This window comes from Patiria miniata, unplaced genomic scaffold (assembly GCF_015706575.1).
Source record: "Patiria miniata isolate m_02_andy unplaced genomic scaffold, ASM1570657v1 HiC_scaffold_14, whole genome shotgun sequence".
Classification (NCBI taxonomy): domain Eukaryota; kingdom Metazoa; phylum Echinodermata; class Asteroidea; order Valvatida; family Asterinidae; genus Patiria; species Patiria miniata.
This window is the reverse complement of record NW_024037052.1, coordinates 5,483,687-5,495,927: the sequence shown is the minus strand read 5'-3', so window position 1 is coordinate 5,495,927 and position 12,241 is coordinate 5,483,687. Positions and strand designations below refer to the sequence as shown.

Genomic DNA, 12,241 nt, shown 5'->3' with positions numbered 1-12,241 from the left:
CCGATGTACATCAATTGATTTATTAATATAATTAATGAACATCAATTTACATTATTGATTTACATCTTATGGGTAGTTTCATTGCGGTACCCGCATATCAGATTCGAACCAGCCAACCGATCCCGCAAGCTCGGTGGTCGAGTGGTAAGATATCTGCACTAGAAAGCTGCAGGAGGTCGTGGGTTCGAGTCCCACCCGAGTGATTTTTCCAACTTTAACTCGGGGAGGTAACACACTGAGTAGGCAGTCAGTGGCCGTGTCACGCACACAGCCATGTTTGACCTCAGTTTCTTGTCCCGAGGTCAAGCACGCAGTGAAGAAACGGCAAGGCTCAGTAGATAGAGGAAAGTATACGCTTCATTTTCATGTGAAACGCGTGCAGGAGACCTCTAACGTTTGGTCCGAATCGCCGGTTGGAAAATGAAGACTTTTGCGAGATTTCATGATTTGCAATCACATGTACGCGTGTAAACGAACGTAAGTACGCCGACGTACGTACGTTGGTCTGAAAAAAATTGTGAATAGCACGTGCTAGCGTGCAATGAATGACTTATGAATATTAAACAGGCCATACTGGAGCTCGACCAATCAGTGGGCGTATGGGTCACAAGGTCACACCGCGTTTGGGTTCCTCGCTCTATGCTTTACAATGGCGACGATGTTTTCGCGTTGTGAAAAATGGAAGTTGTTGGAAACATTAGGTGTACATCGAATTCTTAAAATATAGGTTTTCCCGGCTATTTTAACACTATCACACGAATTCCCTATATCGATACTTTAATTTCGTCCCCGATCATCGCCAAACTCACTTCTCAATTTGAATTTCAAAAAGCCACCACTAGATTTCATTTAAGGTTCAGTATAATTCAAATTGTTAGCATTCCGATTCGTCCAAAATCTTTGAAATTCGTCTCGTGAAGCAATCGGCGTTGAATTGACAATGCAAATTCGTTTTTTGTCATTCGTTTGAATGACAAAAAATGAGGAATTACTAACCTATATAGACACCACAAACAAAAAGCAAATTTTAAGGGCATGTTATTATTTAACCCTTACAATTTTTGGAAACGCAAATGATCCAACACCAGAACGAGACGGGTTGATCCATTATAGAGATCAAATAAATTACATGAGGCGGTTGGCCAGGGACAGCTCCCTGGCCCTCGGAGCAAGTTCGGGCGAGGACCAAGATTTGTGACGTAAGGTACGCCTGCCCATTAATTACAACTTGCGAACGCATCTATAGTCAAACGATAGTCAAATGTCATCACAAAACGTATTGATGCTGGCTCCTGCTGTGCACCACTAACCAGCGATGCCACTGTTCCCTGTGGTCTGGTTCGATCGAGTGAAGTTAGTCAAACTATCGTTAATCTTAACCATAGTCCTCGTCCGAAATATTCTCATGTCAGGATAAAAGAGTGTATTGCCAGACGTTTGGGAATCATTAATATAGGCCTAGTGCAATAACGTGTTCAATGGAATATCCAGACTGAATCTGCTTTTTAAGTGAAGCACTGTTTTTATTAACCCGAAAATACATTGGTAAAGATAAGCACGATCACGTGATCAAAGTCGATGCTTCCCCTGAAGTTTTCCGAAACACGTTTTCGCTGACACTCTGATAATGTATTAATGTTCGCGGTGGATCGGGTGTTGTGGATGTCAGATGGTATAACACATTTATTTCCATCAAAAGGCCCATTTGTTATCAATTGTTAAATTGTTTAATTCATCAAACAAGAGCTGGGCCAGGTGTAATGCCCAGTATCTGCATGTATTTAAAGCCCAAATAGGCGTTGAGCGCATGCATTAAGTACGCACTTGGACGGGCGGGGGTTGTGTCATGACCCATCATCTGTAAAGAGATGTCGGGGATCGTCAGGTCTGGGAACCAGACTATTACATAATGACAATCCCGGTGTTGGTCTCAGCTCAAATCGGCCCGTGTCACGATGGCCTATAGTCAAAACCTTACACACATTAAATGTTCCGACACACCAATGTTCCAAAACACCTATGTTCCGAAACACCTGTGTTTCGACTGCTCATGTTCCTATTAAACCCTAATCCTAACCCTAAACGGGCTAACACAATCCTGTGTGCGGGTTATCGGAACGTAGGGGTGTCGGATTATAGAGCAGGCACCCGTCAAAAGGCTATAGGCGTGCGTTGATCTGATAATGATTGAGCCTAATATGTCCATTGGTAGACAACTTCAGCATTGAGCGGCCTATAAAGCTTAGACCTGCAATACTGTTGAATGGGGCTTGTGAATGGGGTCAATAAGTGTTTGTCTAGCGAAGTTCAATGCAAAATTGCAAAATTGAATACACATATTAAGAGGCTTTTGCAATAGCAACATTGTCGAACAATATGTCCTATAAAAAAGGACAGAGACATAAGGGGGCCTCGTTGCGGGGTCAATTTTTCTTGTTAAGTCTTGTCGGATTTTTTTCAGGTGTGCATTTTTTCATTTATTCCCTGTCCACCTCACTACCTTTCCAAAAAACACAGAAGTCCACCATGGGTTCAATAAAAATAGGCATATTGGAGTACGTCCATGTCAGAAACGAGAGAACCGATTGCGAAAGCTAAATTATCGCACGCAACACTGTCATTAGGAAAAACAGCATGAAAAGATTGGCTGTGCAGTTAAACTTCAAATTTGAACGCATTTGAGCTTAATATTGCTGATATGCGGTTGGTGTGGTTCCACATGCCCCCCCTAAAATTTAGAAATTGTTGGCAATTTACAGTTATGATCAATACAGTTGCATGTCATTATAGCAATCAATGCTTCCTATAGCTTCCGGGGAATATAAGCTCAGGATCGAACAACCATGACATGTATTGAAAACCCATAGGACTAGGCGTTGTGCATGCACATGCGTCCATCAAGTATACACTTATTAGACGGGCGGGATGATGGAGGGGTGGGGGCAGCGTCATAATAAAGTTGAGTGTGACGGCGACTTGACCCATGATGTCGGCGATCGTCAGGTCAGGGAGCCAGACTATTACACAATGACAACCGCTGGTGTTGGCCTCAGCTCAATTCGGCCCGTATCACGATGGCCTTGTCAAAAGGTTACACACCCATGTTCAGACGCACCAATTTTCCGACACACCTATGTTCTGACTGCTCATGTTCCTATAGCCCTAACTCTTACCCTAATCCTGACCCTATAAGCGGGCTAACAGTCTTATGTGCGGGTTGCCGGTGTCACATGAAAATCCGACTCCTATGAAAATCGGACCCCTATTTCCCTATTATTGGTTGATCCCTCGCAGGTGACAGGTCACTCTCCCGAAACGATCCTAAAAATAGCATAGTATTGTACTCACGCGTGCGCAATACTACCAATGAGTCCACATTTCATGGAGTCGGATATTCACGCTACACCGGAACAAAGAGGTGTCGGAACATGGCCAAAAGGCTAGGCGTGAGCCGGTCTGATAATGATCGAGCCTAATATCAATGTCCATTGGTAAAACAACTTGAGCGGCCTTAGCAGAATGGCGTGCTTGGAATTAGTCCTGCACAAGAGCGACCAGTACGGGACTTGTGAATTGGGTCAACAAGTGTTTGTCCAGCGAAGGTCGATGCAAAAATTGCAAGACTGAATACACAGATTAAGAGGTTCTGCAGCATGACAATACAAACATTGCGTGGAACTATAAAGCGCACGTGTCCACCAGGACTGGCACTCACGGCGCTACATCATTATTACCCCTGCTCATTGGGTCCATGAAGCATTCGACCATCTCAGCTCCCTGGGGAAGATACAGCTCGATGCAGCCTGTTTAGGCGCAAGGAAGCTAATTCAATCACAATAACCATCTCTGCCCTCCCAGGTATATGGGGTGGAGAGAAGCAATGACTGGCAAAGTGCCTTGCCCAAGGGCACACGCACCATGACCCCAGGCTGAACTCGAACCCACAACCTGCAGCTTTACCCGCAGACCACGAATCCAATGCCCTTAACCACGAGGCCAAAGCACTTGCCTATAAAACTTACAGAGACATACACGTTTTTGAAGGGCCTCGTTGCGGGGTCAACTTTTCATATGAGTCTTGTTATGTCGGATTTTTTTTCATTTACTCCCTATCAACCCCACCACTTTTCCAAAAACACAAAAATCCACCATGGGTTCAATTAAAATAGGCATATTGGAGTACGTCCATGTCAGAAACGGAGAACCGATTGCGAAAGCTAAATTATCGCACGCAACACTGTCATTAGGAAAAACAGCATGAAAGATTGGCTGTGCAGTTGAACTTCAGATATTTGAGTTAAATTGCTGATTCGCGGTTTAGTGTGGTTCCATACAGCGGCTAGCCATGGTTCTCATCCTAGGGGGGCGTGGGGGGGGGGGCTTGAGGTTACAATGGAGGGGCGCCCTAAAATTTCATCCGTGCCAAGAGGTAGACAAGTTTTTTTTCACCGGACACACCCGCCCTCCGTAAAATCAAATAGTGTTTATATGTGTGTGTGGGGGGGGGGGGGGGGGGGGGGGCACCATTTATGTTCTTCCAGCTTATCATGGTAGCTCATAAGGCTGTGTTTTCTCCGGATGCCAAATTGTCAGCTACGCCGCTGGTTATGATATTAATAAATTGATGGCCATTTACTGTCCTACAATATAGCAATATATTTTCAAGGGGAATAAAAGCTCAGGATCGAACAAACATGATAAAAATACCTGCAAATGAAATAGAGCGTGCAAATTGACCTCAAACAGCTGGGTGTGTATAAGCCTAAACGTCCTTTCGTTTCCTTTTTTGTTTGCATTTTTTGCGTTTGTTGTGCCTGGTTAGGCCGATCCAACTGAGAACAACAAATAGGATCCGTAATTTTCGGAATATACGCCACGGCTTATACGTTGAATTTGCCCATGAAAATGTGTACTGCGGCTTATGCACAGGGGGCTTATACGCCGAGCCTTGAAGAATAAAAAATAGGACATTTACATGTGTATTTAATGTACTGGTATAAGAAAACATCTGTTGCTGAAATGAATTATCAATTAAGAAAGTCATTAACAAACCGAAAGCACGTCCCACGAAAAGGTACTGAGCGGTAAACTTACGGCAGGCCGGCCGGCCATAGGCCTATGCGTGAGTGAAAGCTCACAATTTGACGCTGCTTGCGACCAGCCGTACGTGATAGTGCTGCTGCATGCGCTGTATTCCCGGCCCCATGCAGACCACACCATCATGTGGTAATAAAGGGATGTACTTTCTTGGGAAGAATAATTACCAATATTTCCACTGTTTTAAAACAGGAACAAGACAACACATACTTTTTTATGGAGTTCGAAAGAAAAGAAAGCATTCCAAATATACTTTACAAGCTGCATGTATTGGCGTAATCCGTGTCGGCGAGTAGGGGATGGGGATGACCATACCGCAAAATCATAAAATGACCCGTGTGACGTTCACGTGCAATGTGCAGCAGAGCTTTACTACACGAACGTTTGATATTATCCGAGCATAATACGCCAACCAAACAATCGGAGTCGACTTAAGAAATTGTGACGTTAATTCGATCAGAAATGTGGACTGAGCTGTTGATTTGTCAATTGGCTGCCTTTTTTTGTAGTACAACAACGGGTTACCGAAGACCCGATGGAAGGCGCCCGCCGAATAAAATTGTCTTGTTTTGCACCGACAAAATGAAAAATAATCGCCGATAATTCTGTGCGAATACGCGCGCACTTGTGTGCAAGCGGCATAACGGCAATATAATCCAGCACGTGCATATGCCCCATTTACTGTGCGATAAGCGCCATTTGTGTGGTCTCTCGTGGACGCGCCAAGAAAATAACATTAAGTTATACAGCTAAATGCAACCTCGTCCCCAGTGCTTACTTTATTTCCAACCTCGTTTCCAATAGTAAACCCTGGATGGGAAACTTTCTTCCTGTATCCTGATTCGATACCGCAATTGGCCAGTAATGGATTTTTATCGTGTACTTGGTGTTATTATTAACAACGTGCAGTACGTGTTTTTGCGATCATTCGTCCACGCCTTCTCGAAAATACTAATTTCCTTTCCAGTTTGTTCATATTAATATGAAATGTGATACTGCATGTTGTCTCGATAAGATCGTAACAGTTTAATTTTAAAAATCGTGTTTTCGTAACTCACGCCGTGCTCGTGCTGCGACGAATTGACTCTGTTTTTACCCCAGACACCGCATACAAAAACAAACGCTCATGTAAAGCATATCCAAGGCACCACACTATTCCTCATTTGCATACGTGTGCAAAAATCTTGCACATGCAAATAATCCAATACCAGGGTGAGAGAGCAGGTAGTGATGGGCGCGTACTGTTCGACACCCTGGGGACGAGGTTGAGCTAAATGTATCTGTCCTCCAGCACGTGACCTAGCTGTACGCGCTGCGCATCGGGTCCAACCTCGTCCCCAGGGTGTCGAATAGTACGCGCCCACCGCCAACCCGACCCGAAACATTAGAGATATAAACCGAATCCGAACCGAAACCGATCTTAATTCCCTCAAACCGACCCGACCCGACCCGAAAAAAAAATAAGGTAAAACCGACCCGAACCGACCCGGAAAAAAACCCGAAAAAAACCCGAATACCATGGCTTGGACAAAGTGATCACTTTTTTGTGTGCCTGCTATTACCCACGTGGCATGAATTCTTTTGCAAAACCATCGTCTCTCCCTCTATCCTACCATGGAGGAAGGAATCCATGGTCATATTCAGTGGGCTGATCAAGAGTAACTCCGCTTATTGAACAAACGCATGGTCACCACGTGGTATCATGAAAAGTGCTACAAAAAATATCTATTTCACTGTCAGTCCCGATCCGACTGGAGATATTGATACCGTGGGAACTTGATAGTATGGAACGCCAAAGCCGCCTTCTATAGTTCGATTTCATTCCATAATCAATTTCATCATTCCATTCGGCGATTCCATCATTCCATTCGGCGATTCTATCATTCCATTCGGCGAGTTCATCATTCAAAATTGTTCCCAAAATTTTGATTAAACCCTATCCAGCTCTCAGTCTATGACTTGCAAATCAACGTACTTCGAAATACGCCCACAAAGGCGTACAGAAAAAAATAGCGCGCACGGGACAAAAGCAATTTTTAAAGTTTCATTCTGTGATCCCTCCAAAAAACTACTTAGGCCAGAAAGTAACGCCTAAGAAAAAAATAAGGAATAATCCTGGATAAATTGAGAGAAAAATTACCCGAATATTTGGGCCCTTTACATTTTCAATGGACCGCTTTCGCTTCTTGCTGCCAGGCCATTGATGCGCATGCGTGCATAATTATGAATTTATTAGTAAAAAGGTCCATTACAATGGGCCAATTTAAGCTATGTAGCATAGATAAAAAAAAAAGTCCCGATTCTAAAATGTCCGGTTCCACTCAAATACAAAATACTCAAGACTAAAAAAAAACCAATCCCGGCACGCTTTCAATTTTATCAAGAAAGCTTCCTTCAATAGCGAAAGAATTGTGCTAGCTGTTGTTCAAATAATCCCTCATGGGTCAGTAAGATAAAGAAAATGACAAAATGTGTACGTACAAAATGGTCGTAAAGTGGATTCCTTTGCTAGCACCCTCGCATTTAGGCTAAATGATATAGCCGCTTCATAGATTCCGTGGGTTTCCCCAGACTATTTTTCTGTACTTTCTGTAATTACTGTAATTTCCTCTCATTGTCTTCTCTCGACAGGTTTCTTCAGGCTTGCGAGCTACAGTGCTGCGGCATACACTTTTGAGGAATCCTTGGTTTCATTACCAGAAATAAATAAATAAATAATTTAATATTCGTTTACTTCGTTTCGTATGAAAAGAAAAGGAGTAATGCTTCAGATTTTAAATATTTACTTGTCATATTTCAAGGCTGGCTTGTGGCTACCTTGAAAATATAAACGCATATATTAATTCTGCGCAAAAAACACACTGCATTAATTTATTAATGTTAATCGCGCAGAAAATTAATATTAACAAAGGTCATAATGTACAAAATAATACCATTGTTCGTATGAATAATAACTGGCATTTGCATTTACTACCAATATTTCAGCATTTGCTCGCATCTGTATGAATAAAAAATAAGCAAACGCTTTTTCATTTGCTCTTGAGTAGTGGCTGCACAATGTAACAGGTTTATAAGTTTGCAGACAATGTAATCGTAACCGGAACGGAAAGCGGCACGTGTGCGCAGTAATGATGTTTAAACCCGAACTTCGGGTCGGGTCGGGTCGGTTTAGCCATCTTTTGAAAAAACCGAAATAAACCGAAATAAACCGAAACAGTTGAGAAATTCAGATGATGCAATATGTTTGACAGTCACTGTGACCGCAGCCCATTGTGTGGTGTGGCCACCGAGCGTACTATCATATGGAACGCCAAAGCCGCCTTCTATAGTTCGATTTCATTCCATAATCAATTTTATCATTCCATTTGGCTATTTTCGTCACAAAATGTCCAAATATCAAAACAGGTATGGGCTTAAATGCTAACTTTCCATTACATGGAGCTTGTAAGCCTATAACTTACATTGGAGGGCGCATGCGAGTGCCGACTTTAAATAATCATGACAACAAAATATTTTAACAGGTTGAATTGAAACTTTACAGATGTACGACAGATATTGGGAGTCCTGTCATTACAGATATCAACGTTTGCTGAAAATAATGGGTAATTATGCGAAAGTACAGGTAGCAGTCGCTGGCGAATTAAAAAACAAATTATAATGTACATACATGTATCAGTTTTCGGGTTTGAAGCTAGATATTGAATTGAATATTAAGGGGCAGTGGGTGGGCTGACAGGGCTGTTAAGGTCAAATATCGAAACCAGTTGTGCACTTTGAGCCTATAGAGCATACAACTTCGTACGTTGGTTCTTCATACAATGAATATAATGATCGAATGTGAGAACATTTCACATTTGCCCTGTGGTGACTTTCGAAAGGTCTTTTAAACTGTGTATACCCTATTTATTGATATTTTAAAGAACCAAACGCTACTTTTCCACGACCCATATCTAAACTCTAGATGTGAATTCTTGCCATTACATGAAGTTTCAAATGTAGGGAAAGTTCATATCTGACCCATGGTGACGTTTTAAGGTCAGCGAGCTTCATGTACCCATTTTCCACTATTACTTTAAAATGCCAACTGTTCATGTCCAAAGTCTAAATAATGAATAGAAATTTACTTTTACTCTATTGTTCTATACATGATGTCATGAATTCAGATCCAGAGACGATTGGAAGAGTTCAAGGGCGGATCCAGGGGGGGGGCCAAAGGGGCCCATGGCCCCCCCCCCCCCCCCAAAAAAAAAACGAAACCAATTTTTTTTTTATGTGACGTCGCAATAAAGGCAGGCAATGAGTACACCACCATCTTTTCCTAAAAAAACATTGGTTAAAGGGAATATACATCATTTGCTTTTGCTGTAATTTTCAGAAATGGATGGAATTGGGGGGTTGGAAATAATTATATAGCAAATATAGTTCCACTGACTTTTTTGAGGTTTTGGGTTCAAAAATGCTATACAAACCAAGAAAAACAATCATTTTCCTGTAGTCTGGTTCCCTGACTCCATATAAGAAGAAACAGAGCAGTTTACATACATTGGGGAATTGTAAGGTCAGGGAACCAGTCTAGCTGGCTCGTACCCGTTCATAGGTTTGTAATCGATTGCAAACAAGTGCGATGGTTAATTGGGGCCAGTATTTGAAAAAAAGCCAGTTTTTTTCCAACGCTGATCGGCCGATCAGCGTTGGAAATTGATACAAGAATACCACTTTTCTTGAAAATGACAGTATACCAGGTGCCATGATGTTACAGGTGCTTTACACTGTCATTCACTAACAGTCCAGCAAGGTATTTCAAAATGATTTGGTAGTTTATTTTTTGATGTTTGCAAATGTTGTATTTTCCCTTTAAAGTGGTCAGAAATTGCCTCAGATCGCACCACAGAGCATCTAGAATCCAAAAAAAATTCGGGGCCCTTAAGCGTGCCCCAAACCCCACGCCGTAATTTTTTTGACCCACTTTTTCGGGGGACCAACATTTTTTTTGGCCCCCCAAAAAATTGTGTTCTGGATCCGCCCTTGGAAGAGTTAGCATTTAAGCCTATACCTGTTTTGGTATTTGGACATTTTGTGACGAAGGTATGCCCTATTGCCATAAACATGGTGTCAAAATAACCGCAAGACATAGGAACAACTGTCAGAGAAACTTGGCAGAATTTAAGAAATGCTTTGTGACGATAGGAGCCAAAATGTACATGGAGGGGGTTGCAGCCCCGCCCCCTCCGTACTCTTCGCACCACTCAAGTTAATTAGTCTGACCAAAATTCACTCTTAAATTATATTTTCATGTTCCACACATTTGCCAAGGCATCAATAAAAATTGTTTCAGTTTCCCATTTTAAATTTGATGTACATTCGATCTGTTAGTCGGCACTCTGATGCAAGCTTTCATTTGCATGTACTTTTCAATGGGAGAAGTTAACATTTAGATATTTTGTGATGAAGGTATGCCACATTTTCATAAACCTGGTGTCAAAATAACCGCAAGGCATCTGAACAACTGTCAAAGAAACTTGGCAGGATTTAAGAAATGCTTTGCGACGATAGGAGCCAAAATGTACACCGAGGGGGGTTGAGGCCCCGTCCCTTTCTGGCTTTTCCCGCCGGTCTTAAGGTAATTAGTCGGACCTAAAAGCCCTCTTAAGTAATTTTCATGTTCCACAAGTGCCAAGGCATCAAAACAAACTGCTTTCATTTTCTCCATTACCATTGCTTGCAACGGTATCAGCGAAAAGGAAAAAGAGGGGTGACGGCCACGCCCACCCTCCGCGCTCTTCAGGCCGCTCTTAAGTTGATTTGTCTGATCTAAAATCGCTCTTAAGTTATATTTCCATAATCTACAAGTTCCAAGCTTTCAAATGATACTGGTTTTGTTCTTGTTCTCAAAATTTTGATTAAATGCAAAATTGGCCACATTTGGCATGGCGCCAATGGGCCTTTGTCTGATCTGGCGAAACTTAAGACTGGCCATTCTGTGATCAGGGTCGATGAAACTATGCTTTAAGACAATCAGGGGATTTGTTCCCAAAATTTTGATTAAACCCTATCCAGCTCTCAGTCTATATCAGGTTCTCGGACTTTATTTTCCCTTAAAAAAAATCCTTCAAACCACAAAAAGCATCCTATGGGAATCGAACTCTCGCCATATCCATGACACTGCAGCAGTGACTCGATCGATATGCGTAGTTTTAAACATTATACTATTGCATATATAGGGCCCTCCAGCATAATACTATATAAACAGCGCGTGGTATGGGAAGAAAATAGCGCGTCCCGGTCAAAAACAACTGTGTGCTTCAGGGTACCCGTGCACTAAATTTCGGGCCGAGTCGCGGTGCTGACTATCAGAATCGCGGCGGGTTTCACCGTGGCTGAATCAGCCCGTGATAATCAGTTTTCATACATGCTAGCAACAACTGTACAAATGCCTTTTTTCGAGGGTTATTTTCTTAAGAAATCAATGTACCAAAATAATTGCAACAGTTTTGATTTTTTTTACACGTTAATTTTCGTATTCAAGAGGGCAGAAGCGGGGGTTTTATTTGTGGGTTAAGAAGTGTTTTTACTTGATCACATTAAGATGCATTTGAGTCCGGTCAAGTAAGAAGAAAACAGAGCCTTGACCTGAACAAATTGCAATAGAATTTATTTATATCACGCTTAGGAAATATCACTATTAGTAACAAAATCTTATTTCATCAAAGGAGTGGAAAATGCTTTCATTCACGTTTGCTCTCACGTAAACAGCCGTATGGAGAGCGTCATGTTTTCTTTTGCGTCCGTTACCCGTCAATTTCTTTTTGTTTACATCACGTATGAGACTTTGCGAGACACGACGGGGGGGGGGGGGGCAAAGCACATTTTTAACAAAAAAAATCATAACTTTATCAACATAATATCTCAATTTATCATTTTCCGAGCGTGGCAGGGCGGGGAGGAAACAGAAGTACCTTTTTACCCCGGCACCAACAATTCAGGTCTCTCTTTTCCAACCCAGGTCACGAAAGAAGGACAAGTTATGCAAGGTAGCGCAGGCGCAGAGAGACGCGGCTGCTGTTTTCCCAAAAACCCTCAGATGAACTATTTCTGTCAGTGTTTGGTGGCATATTCAGAAAGTCTGTTTCCACGCTACAATGAC

At 42.2% G+C, this 12,241-nt stretch overlaps 1 non-coding gene across 1 annotated transcript; it reads left to right on the top strand.

The window, feature by feature from the left end:
• The first annotated feature begins 127 nt into the window (after nt 1–127).
• Trnas-aga lies at nt 128–203 on the top strand. Its single transcript has one exon. It is a non-coding gene; the product is annotated as a tRNA-Ser (tRNA).
• Nucleotides 204–12,241: the final 12,038 nt, after the last annotated feature.